The sequence below is a fragment of the Mytilus galloprovincialis genome, chromosome 8 (genome assembly GCF_965363235.1).
Source record: "Mytilus galloprovincialis chromosome 8, xbMytGall1.hap1.1, whole genome shotgun sequence".
Lineage (NCBI taxonomy): Eukaryota > Metazoa > Mollusca > Bivalvia > Mytilida > Mytilidae > Mytilus > Mytilus galloprovincialis.
Window position 1 is genome coordinate 20,421,976 of NC_134845.1, and position 11,856 is coordinate 20,433,831.

Below are 11,856 nucleotides of genomic sequence, written 5' to 3' on the forward strand. Positions count from 1 at the left end.
TGTATATTGGATCGGGACACTATAATAAACTATTTACTTACTTACTAAAGATAACTAAAACTTACAGAAAATTCTTCGTACACAAAGACAGAATGAACATAAATAAAGACAACAAATAATAGTTCAAAAACATTAAGTAGAAAATAAAAAATATTTAGTAACGTCAATCTACTTTAAACGAATTGTGTATACATATAATAGAAATGTGATGTAATTGCTAATGAAATCTATTAAGATCAAAGCAATGGTAAGGATGACTATATTTCCCTGTAAAATCTTCAACAATGAGGACAATTCGTATTGTATTTACGACATTAAAGGTCAGATTTATAATTAAACAATAAATTACCCGGTCGGTGTTTTTATTAATTCCTACTATATTACTCACACCTATTAGCTACTTTTGTTAAGATTACTAGTATGTTACTCTATTAACGAGGTCAAAACTGTTTTCATGGAACAGTTTGTCAAAGACACTGAAAATAATAGCAAATATGAAATAAAGTAATATCATAGATCAAAATTTAATGCATATACAACTTTTTACGATTCATTTATGTTATATTTTATACAAATTTATATTTTACAGTTTAGTGATTTGAGCGACAAGGAAAAGATTGGACCTACCTACACTTTTTATTCTTAATAAAATAAAATTGTGCGATCTTTTCAACTTTCAATATATTCATCTAGCTCATGAGCCTTTATGAAAAAGAAGATGTGGTATGATTGCAAATGATACAACTCTTCACAAGAGACAAATGCAAAGTGACACAGAAACTAACAATTATAGGTCACCGTACGGACTTCAACAATGAAGTAAGCCAATACCGCATAGTTAGCTTTAAAAGGCCCCGAAATGACAGTGTACATCAGTTCATACGAGAAAACTAACGGTTAATTTATGTACAAAAGGCTGTGTTAATGCTGTATCAATGTATGCATTCCTTTCCTACGGATGAATTAGACGTATTAAAAACATATTGGGTTAGATCTATTAATACAGCTATCTAGCTTAGTCAAACTATCCCTACATCTCGACAGACAAAACAATTTCAACATATAGTCTTTGAGATTTAACAACAGTTTTTTACTAGATGAAGCTCCAAGAAGCCACAAATCCTACTATTCTAAACATAATGTGTATACGTTATACAGTTGCTTTTGAAAATCTGTCATGTACACCAAAAACCATAAATTAACAAGGAACAATAATCTTATATTGGGTAAGCCTGGGGATAATAAGGAAGATAATAAAAAGACAATTGAACGTACCCTTTGATATTGAACAAAAGATAGATAAAAAGAGTATATATACCTGATAAAATTGTCTACGTTACAATGAATTCCACAGATGATTTTACGGGAAATGCTACGGACAAAAGATACAGCGTAAAAAGTAGTCTTTACGTAGAAATTGGAGTTATTTTAAAGGAATTAGAAAAGGTGGCGAGAACAATACAAACATACTTGATTGATTGTGTGAGGTTATGAAACATGTAGAGGTAGGCCATTATGATAAAGACAATTGAGAATGGAAATGGGGAATGTGTCAAAAAGACAACAACCCGACCATAGAACAGACAACAACAGAAGGTCACCAACAGGTCCTCAATGCAGCGAGAAATTCCCGCACCCGGAGGCGTTCCTCAGCTGGCCCCTAAACAAATATATAAAGTTTTGGGAAAAAAAGGTTATCCTTGACCTTAGGTCATAATCCCAGATAATGTATATAAGAACAAAAATTACCAGGCAATGGGTCAGGCAGTCTATTTTCTATGATAGTGCAAAATATTTTTTAAACTGTTTTGCCTGTAAGGACCGACAGAAAATGACTCAGATAATCCCCTTTTGTGTACCAGTGTAGAACACCGGAGGTGATCTATTTGTTTACCGGACGCAAGACAAATTTAATAATATGATCTTAGGTCCAACCACTTGGTTGTATAGTTGTTAAGGTACACAATGACATGCGGTTGTCTCCTCTAATCTATTGATTAAGGATACCAAGGTTAACCCCTTGTCTGTGATAATTAAATCACAATGATTCATGCTCCTTCGTGTAGGATATTTACATGTATAATACTGAGTAAAGCAACTATCCAAAGTCACCCGCCTTTGACTTATATTTTTTAATTGTTTTATAATTATTAACTAAGGAAAATCACCTTGCGTCATTTTTAAAAACTTTTTCCATATGAACACAAGGCTATAAGGTTTTGTACATTTACTGATTATAGAAATGAATGAACCATTGGCATTGTGCTCTACGTTCAGATATGAAGGTGTGACATGTGATAGTATGTTCCGGAATTTCAAGCAACTTCCAAGGTTAATAGGATCTATTTTTATTTTGTTTTATGCGGACTTATCATACTTTTATAATGTTAATTCCTGTCCAACAAACATCATAATAAGTTCAAGATTATCCTGATATAATGATTTCCATCAAAGTCAAACGATTCATGCAATGTTATGGGTGACGATCTCTTAAATTTAACGCTAATATTGTAAAATACAAAGTAATCATAGTAGGATTACTTTCATATGTAGTTAGATTTAAGGCACATACTTATTGACAATCCAGTAAAATGCGTGAACCACATCGATCTCTATTAACATTAACCGCACAAGTAAGGAACCTTTCTATTGTTCACGAGTAAGCCTGATGAAATTTAAAGTTTATTTCCTTGTACAAAATATTTGTCATCCAGTCTGAACCTGAACTGTGCAGGTTGATTGTTTGGGTTTCGTCTACAATCTGTGATACCGATAGGCAAAGGTACAAGTATGAGGATACACACTGTATGTTTTGTTAAAGGCTTAAACTTAAGCGCTTGTTCGATGGATTATGCTTTACTTTGTTTTACTTCTTTTCTCATTTGATTTGGTTATCGATATGGTCTGTTGTACTGACCGTTCTATTTTGTAATTCATTAAACGCTTTTAAACATCATGTAGTCTTTGTTTTGTGAAGAAACGTGAGTTGACTTTTTAAAGGAGCCATATGCTTCAAATCTTATTTGCAAGGAAAATATAATAGCCATTGTGTTAATCCTCTATACCGATAGAGGTGAAAATTCAATGCTTTGTTTGTGAGTGAGGTAAAATAAAGAATGAAAGATATCAAAGGTGACTCGCATATTGATACAATAGTGACTAATGGATAAGTTGTTGGAAGGACCTATTCTTTAAAAATGAGTGGGTAGATGCCACATGAATCATGAGATGATCACAGGGGCGGATAGATGTCAAGCCAACGGACAAAAAATAACAATTACTTATAAACAGTAACATCTTACTTTTATCATATACACGTAATATGGTCATAGAAATTGTTGTACTTGGGTAAACACGTTATGGGTACATCGACGGCTAACAGTAAACACAGAAAAAAAATCAGAAGATATATTGAACCAAGAGTGCATCAAAACACATATACACAAAAACAGTATGATGTGATTGAACAAATGCATTATGAAGTGCTCATCAAAACTTGAGAATTTACCGTTATAATGTGAGCAGGTAAGTTCAGTCAAAATAATGATTTCGACCGACGAATTTGTTTATTTTCTGATTTATTTCGTGTTTACGAATACAACAGAACTTCAACAGTTAAGAAATGTAAGTGTTTTAAATGCCTTTATGATTGGATATCACATTCCTCATTAGACGAGCACAGTTACTAACCCTATTCCCTGCTTGTTCATAAATTTTTGTCTCATGCACTTCTTGTCATTCGTCAGTCGTCCATAAACTTGTAAATACGATTTCTCGATAATATGATATCATGTTCTAAAACATAGTTAGAAATATTGTAGATATGACAATGGTAATAAATGTGTTCAGACATTCTTTATTAGGAAAAAAAGTTATCTCACAAAAACACCAAACTCCGAGGAAAATTCAAAACAGAAAGTCTCTTAAAAAAATGTCAAAATCAAAAGCTAAAAAACATCAAACAAATAAATAACCCCTGCCATATTCCTGATTTAGTAAAAGCATATTCTTATGTAGATAATGGTGTGTTAACAGTGTTAGTGTCATTCTACATATACGATACAATATTACTTGTATATCAGTTCTTCTGGTTACTTCTTATACGGATTTTACTTATACGACTTCCACTCAAGCAATTTACACTAATTTGAAAATAGTGGACTTCGAATTATTACGCACAATATCTGAAAACAATGTATAGGTACAAGCTTTTTTATTGAAATCAAATCCACCACATTCCAAGTACAAAATACAACGACACGCGCATTCCACTTCTGAATTTTCTTCCAAAATATTGAGAATGTTAAAGGTAGGACAATTAGATTTCTTCTCTAGTTTCCATTCGGCCAAACTCTTCTTTGGACATTGTACAGTTAAATCTGAAACAAATAAGCCTTTTTAAATTTATAGTTGTAATAACTAAAAGAAAATATTAATCATATGTGTATTTACATTGTATTCGAATAACAAACAAAATGAAGATATCCGCATCCCATAGCTGTTTTGTTACTTGATGTAAATGAACAGCTTTGGTTATCAAGTCAAAATAAGTTTTTGGTAAATCTGTGCTGTTTAAAGGATGTTTAATTTTTAAACTTTTTTTCTGTTGAATCTACGCTGTACGTCATTCAACCTACTGCATTAAACATAATAATTTTCAACTGTTCTAATTCGATGGACTTTAGAATCATGAATTGCCAGATGCAGTCGGATCTACTGACATATCTAAATTCAAGAAGATAGAATTCTGGACTTTTCACTCAAATGTGTATACATATTTTCGACTATTAAAAGCGGGTTTTTCTAATGACACTATCAAACATCCATCACAAATCAATATACTACAGGTATTCATGGGAATCAATTATCGAAAGAACACATTATAAAATTTGTGTACTCACCATCAAGAAGAAATTTCAAGTTCAAAGATGCTTCATGCATTGTACTGATTTCAATATTTTGAACTGCTAATGGACAAGGCTCTTTCCATCTCATAATAATGTCTTTGTTCAGAATATTTTCTGTTCCAACTGGAACCTTTCCATTTTCCCAACTAATCCAAAACTTTTTCTCTTGGTTTATGTCAAAAAGCCCAGGTTGGTTGTATAAGTTCACAACATCACGTGCGAGAATTTCACTCCGACCAAGGACCGATCTTTTATTATTCCATCCCGCTATTACTATATAGTAAATGGGTTTGCGAACTGATGACTTGCTTGATAGTAGTTTCAGATGAAGATCGTTTGGTCCTTGAACTGTGAATTTCAGAAATTGTCGATGCTTTGGAAATATTCCATAGTCTTGGAGAAGTGCGTGGTTTGTCCCGTTAAATTCAACAGTTATCGATATAGTTGAAGCTACAAATGAAAACATATCATCAATTACATGAGGATCATTTCTTGTTTATAGCATAATGAAATAGCGTGACAGTTTACAAGTTCATACTTTTGCAAACAATAGCTGTTGCAATAAACGGTGTGCTATCCTCTATCAGTATTGCGTTTGCAATATCATGAATATTTCTATTCTCGCATTACATTCTGAGATCAAAAGAAAGACATGCTTGCATAGTTGTATTCATTTAAAAAGTAACAAATATAATCATAACAAACGTGAACAATATTGGCACATGTCAAAGTAGCCGGCGTGTTTTAGAATTTAAACATTATTTTTATTTGCTGTTAAAAGCACTGTTAAGCCCTTTTCGAGTTAACATGAGTTTTATTTATTTATTGAATGAAAGAAAAAGAAAATTTTCTTAGGCAAATATTTTTTACAAAAGTATCATATGGCAGATTTTAACCATGGCACAGCTTTTTTGGAATCTTGGGTCGTTGATGCTCTTCTACTTTGTACTTGTTTGGCTTTCTAACAATTTCATCTGAGCGTCACTGATGAGTTTTATGTAAGCAAAACGCGCGTCTGGCGTATTTGATTATAAGTATGATACCTTTGATAACTATTAACACATGGTAGGACAAAAATACGCTTTACATATTATATAGCTTATTTAATATACGAATGGAAAAAAGATTAAAACAAAAGAAACACAAACAACATTGCCGGAGCCATATAATGAAAACTCTTGTCAGTTTAAAGATTTTGTTAATTGATTTATGAAGCTCAACCGCTTTCAACTAATATGTTTAATTGGAATAACAAATTAAATTAGGTATGATTTGGAATTTTCTACTGAATGTTTAAGATGGCTATGGGATAGTAACACATTGTCAAATGAGTGTGAATACATGCTTGTCACACTGTGAGTAATCCTTTTTACATTGGATGACCGTGAGGGTATTCCGGTGTGTTGGTGTCGCCTAGATTTCCATTACATAACTTTCGTGTTGGTATTGTAACCGATCTATAAACATGATAAAAACGCGGACATCCTCGAGTGCAAAATACATTCCTTATTGCTTGTTACAAATTTATTTTTTCAATGGATACTCCGAAACATATTTTTTTTTAGAAAATAAATTAATAATATGAAAATGTCTTGTCGTTAGAAATATATGTATATTTGTTTTTAAAATCTTTAATATCTATGCACACGTACAGAAAATTTGTGTTAACACATGCGGAAAAATATATCAAGAACGTTTGCCATCCCTCATGCAGGGTTATCTGTCTTTGTTCTCTCTCAAGGACCGATAACTCTGCACGGGAGATTAAACATTTGGGGGGGGGGGGGGATATGAATGCTTACACAAATCCAATTCATTAGAAAAAATCGATGTATTACAGAAGAGTGTCCATCATGCACTTGCATTGCACTATTATTAATAAAGTAGAAAATAACGATTTACAAATGGATGAAAATTATATATGCATGTAGCTGTTATATACAAATATTAATATAATATATAACAACAAACTAGAGTATCATGACTGATTTGTATCACTAAAATATAATAGTCATTATTGCATAGCAATATAATATATCCCACAGAAAGTAACCAAAAGTTAGCGTGCAATAAATTCCGAATTGCACTAGTGCAATAAATCTTCAAAATTCATGACGTCATGAACGGCAAAATATAAGTTTAAACCAATTTTTACTTTCAAATATTATACTGCTATACAGTAAAAGGGTAATTACATAAATATTGGGGAATATTGTCCCTCGTAGAACATATAATGCACTCGCAAGCTCGTGCAATATAAAGTTCTACTCGGGACAATATTCCCCAATATTCATGCAATAACCCTATATTACGATGAGATTAAATTCCCTGTCATTAATTCATCATCCACGCACTAACCTGTTTCAGATAAAAATATATCTGTACATTAACCTCACTTTCATGTATAGAGATCTGATTTTTGTAAAGACAAATGCTTGTGACCATCCACAAGCACTTGAAGGCATCCAATATTCAGTACTTCAGTACTTTATTACCTTTTAATGTTGACCTTTAACTTGGTATCTGTTGCGTTTACTCGTTCTCTTTTCAACTGGCCTTATCGACCACAACTTGGGTTTCTAGATGGTTGCTATCAAAAAGGTAATTTTCTAGTACACTATCAAACTTGTTGAATTGTCTTTGATGTGTGCCGTTTGTGTACACACAATTAATATTTCTAGTTTGATTTAGTTTGCAATCTGCCCCATTGTTGAGATTTCCCTTCTTTTTATCATATGTTTCGACTGCTATGTTATTTTGTACTTTCCGCTTGTTCTTAAGTATTGAAATTATCTTTTAAACAATTTTTTTAGAAAGCAACTGCGAAAGAGGATGTTATTAAGTTATACTTATAACATTCTTTGTATTTTGGCAATAGAGTTAATATAGTTTTGTAATTACAATGAAATATTTTCTATCCAAGGCCTTTTGTTTTCTTGTTAATTTTTAATGCAATTTCCTATCTGTTTTACAATGAATTCATGTAACCAAAATCCGAAACGGAACTCACTTTGCGCTAAAGATGATCTCTTCAGCAACATGATATACCATATCTGTACTTGGAACCATAAAATCGAACACAGATGCATAGCACCTTAACACCCAACCTGCATTGAAGACAGTCCTTAAATTATATATCCTTTTTATTTGAAGGGTGTTAAAGCCAGAATTTTTTTCTATTTGTACTGCATTTGACGAAAAAAAATCCCACTGAATCTAGATTTTAATTTATTTTGAATAAACATAATATAAAAGTATCCCCGGAAAACTGAACAACAATTAATGAATCACTATGGTTATATTAGCAACCAAAGATTAATTTTAAAAAAAGCAATATTAAAATTGAATTGCCTATATTCTTTCAAAATTATCTTAACAACATATGATTGGAAAACATTTAAGATAAACTTCGTTAAAACATTAATAAAAATATTAATTTACATAAACTTTCCGGGTCTTAATCCAAATTGATTCGAATAACGATGAAATGTAAATTAATCTATTTTATAGTTTTTCAGTAACATTTGCTCTATCCTGTTGAATCATAAATATGAATTTTGCTTACATTTACAGTTATCATAAATACATTTTAATACAACGGCACTTTTAACAGATGCTAGATCTTTCAATGCCCTGTACCAAAACTCATTTCTTTCTCGTAATAACACAACATATTCTAGCATATATAAATACCATAGTTTTCACAAAAAAATTAAAGTATGAATTCATTTTTAATAAATTGTTTGTTACTATTGGTTTTGTGTTTTTTGTGATTTAAAGATACCTATTCGTGTGACATCTAGCAAGGTATAAATTTATAAAAAAAAACTTTCTATTCTTGTGGTTCTATTTGAGTATACCTTAGAACGTTCAATTATGCTCTGAATTAATAAAAACAAAACACTCCAAGAAAGGTTTTGCATGTCTATCTTTATAAAACCAATTGGAATTCAGTAGGATCCAGAAATATTCAATACAAATTGGACTTCCTAATTGAAATCAAGAGTTCAAATCAGAATACTTATATTTACTTGTTGAAATTTAGATATCGAGATTCGAGGTGGATCCAGGATATATCTAAGCACAATCTGGATATTACTAATTTGTTTTTGTAACTTATTGTTTTTATTGAGGCAAATGATCAGGGGGAAAACAAAATAATGAATAATAGAATGCAACTCTTTATCCATTCCTTGTTACAAACAAAAGCTGTTAAGAATATAAACAGCCTTAAGGGGGTTCGCGGGTCTAAATGATTTATATAGGATTTCTCTATATTTTTCTATAAATGAACTTTATCTTATAGTTAATAGAAAAATAAAATAAAAAAGTGGGGTCACCGTTCATTTGCGCTCACAATCTGCCTTCGAAAGAAGCATACACTTTTGTTAAGGCAGTTTTTTCTGTTGAAGTAATAGTAGATATAAAGGTAATATCGAAATAAAAAAAAGAAATTTATTACAGAAATCGCTAAAATTTTACAATAATTTAGTTTGAGTACAGCTTATATGGAAATTATATTAAAAAAAGATAGGTCACCGATAAGTTGAAAAAGATATTTCAATTTTAGAGCCAAAAAATGGCATTTTTCCACCAAAGGGAGATAATTTGAAACTTTTTCAATGATGTATACATTTTGAAAGTCATCGGGGGATAACACGAATTGATTGTTTTGAATGATTTTTGTACCATCAGATAAAGTAACAACTACAAAGGGAAATAAATAAAATTTGTAATGAAAAACAAATGTTTGATTTTTTTCTGAAATTTTTATACCCTCGAGCCTCCTTAAATTCAAAGTAAGGGGTTCAGAACGCACACTATATTTCAAGTACTTAAATACTATTTTCGTTATTGTTCATACTTTCCTTATGATTACTCAAAATTGCAAAATATGTTCAAATTTTAGTATCAACTGTAAATAGTTCTGATCGAATGTTTGGAAATACATGTATATCAAAGCGTTGTTCAACTTACAGTACCTTATATAAACCAATCATACTGTGAGGGTTAGAAGAATTTTAGAAAAAAAAATTCCTGTGATATAACTTTAAGGATATTGGCCCTACCTCTTTTATTTTTTGACAAGTTCGATTATCAGTTAATTGATATATAGTATTGCTTTATTGTGTCTTTGATATTAATAATTATCAAAGGTACCAAGATTATAATGGGCGAAGATTTTTAAGCTTCAAAATATAAATGCTTAAAACTCACAATTGGTGAATTAACTCAGATTTTTAATTACGACAGACATTTTACTGCATACGTTCATCAATTTATGTCTTGTTATTTTTTTATTAAAGAAAGAGTTTAATGTACTGAAATTGGTTTTTTATCTTTGCATGTTTCAATTTCGGGATAACTCGTACAAATGTTGTTCTTAAAAATACCAATATACTTCTGATATTAACTATCTGTTTTCATTGTAAATTTCAAAAGTTGTCTCGCCCTTATGATATACATTACAGTTATCGACAATTATTTGTAAATCTATCTATTCCTCGTGTGTCTAAATATATCGCTTTTGCGTGTGATGAACAGATTGTCGTATGTATCATTTTCAAACAAACAGCACAACCGTTACTAAGTGCTTTCATTGCTTTCTTTGTTACATATTTATTTGTTTTTATTATGATGTAGATTATAACACAATGTTGACTGCTGTATCCCTATATTTCACATTTTTACCTATTATGTCTAAGGGTTTGTGTTCACACATCGTTATCAATATATGGGATTGAGGTTTTGATTTTGCCTTTTTATTGGGGAATTTCCATTTTGAATTTTTCACGGAGTTCAGTGTTTTTGTGATTTTACTTTTCAATATAAGTTATTGTTTGAAACTACAGTATGTTCCTAATATGTTTTTTATAAATTTAGAATTTATATATATTTTTTTTAATCTTCAACTTAATAACTTATTGTTAGCGACGTTATTCAAAACATTTGTAAATGCTTTTGTAAACAAACATGATTTTGAATTTCTATAACAGTTTTATTTTAGTTTATCACTTATCCATCAAAATTCAGAAATAGTCATTACAACATATACTTTCCCTTTGATTTGTGAAAATATCCAATAAAAATACCAATTAAAACTCGATTGTAAATACCAAAGGCTTATTGAGAACATGATATACCCGGGACGTGTCAACTTTTCTGTTGAAATCGGTATTAAGTTTTTGAACAACATAAGAATGCGTTTATCTCTTTTAAAATTATGACGGAAAATAATTAACCAACATTTACCTTATGTGTAATTCATTGGCTTATAAATATAGTATACTATCATCTATGTAGGAGTTTCTCAGATTTTCGTCCGAAACTTTTACTTCGTATTAGGAATTTCTGTTTTCCAGAATTGTCCTTATACTTTGCAATTTTGTGTGAAGTGAGTCTTATTGTACAAATAGGATAAGGTAACTACCAGCTAACTAATGCAATATTCTGATAATCGGACAGTTTATAACACTATGCCCTTAAATACTGAATATGATATATTCAGATACTGCGAGACGTTAAATACCCGTGGTATTGGCCAACCTTGCTTTCGGAATTTTACAACTTCGTGTTTCATTTGGTTTTCAAATTGTTTTAATATGAGCGCCACTAATAAGTCTTCCGAAGACGATACTTGCGCCTGACCCTCCTAACCATACGCCTGGAATCTTAGATGAGTGAGTATTATCAATCGGTGAATGTCACTGCTGGTAGAGTTTTTGTGTTTTTTTCATATTACTTGAGCCAAGTATTATTTGTATCAAAATAGACTGTACTCTTCGTTCACCGTATGGGCTAAGCTAACCCCTCAGTGGGTATCAAAATGAAGAGTTCAAGTATTTGAAAAGACGATGCTTAACTCTTCCAAAATTAACCATTTAACCTATGAGGAGTTTATTTCCACGTCTGCATGTGCACGTGCCTATCTTATATCAGTATCATCGTC

At 31.1% G+C, this 11,856-nt stretch overlaps 1 long non-coding RNA gene across 1 annotated transcript; it reads right to left on the bottom strand.

Moving 5' to 3' along the window:
• Positions 1–3,840: 3,840 nt before the first annotated feature.
• Positions 3,841–5,579, bottom strand: LOC143043171 (uncharacterized). The gene is made up of 2 exons (XR_012968238.1): positions 4,902–5,579; positions 3,841–4,379 (listed from the first exon to the last, which is right to left on the bottom strand). It is a non-coding gene; the product is annotated as an uncharacterized LOC143043171 (long non-coding RNA).
• Between the last annotated feature and the right edge of the window lie 6,277 nt (positions 5,580–11,856).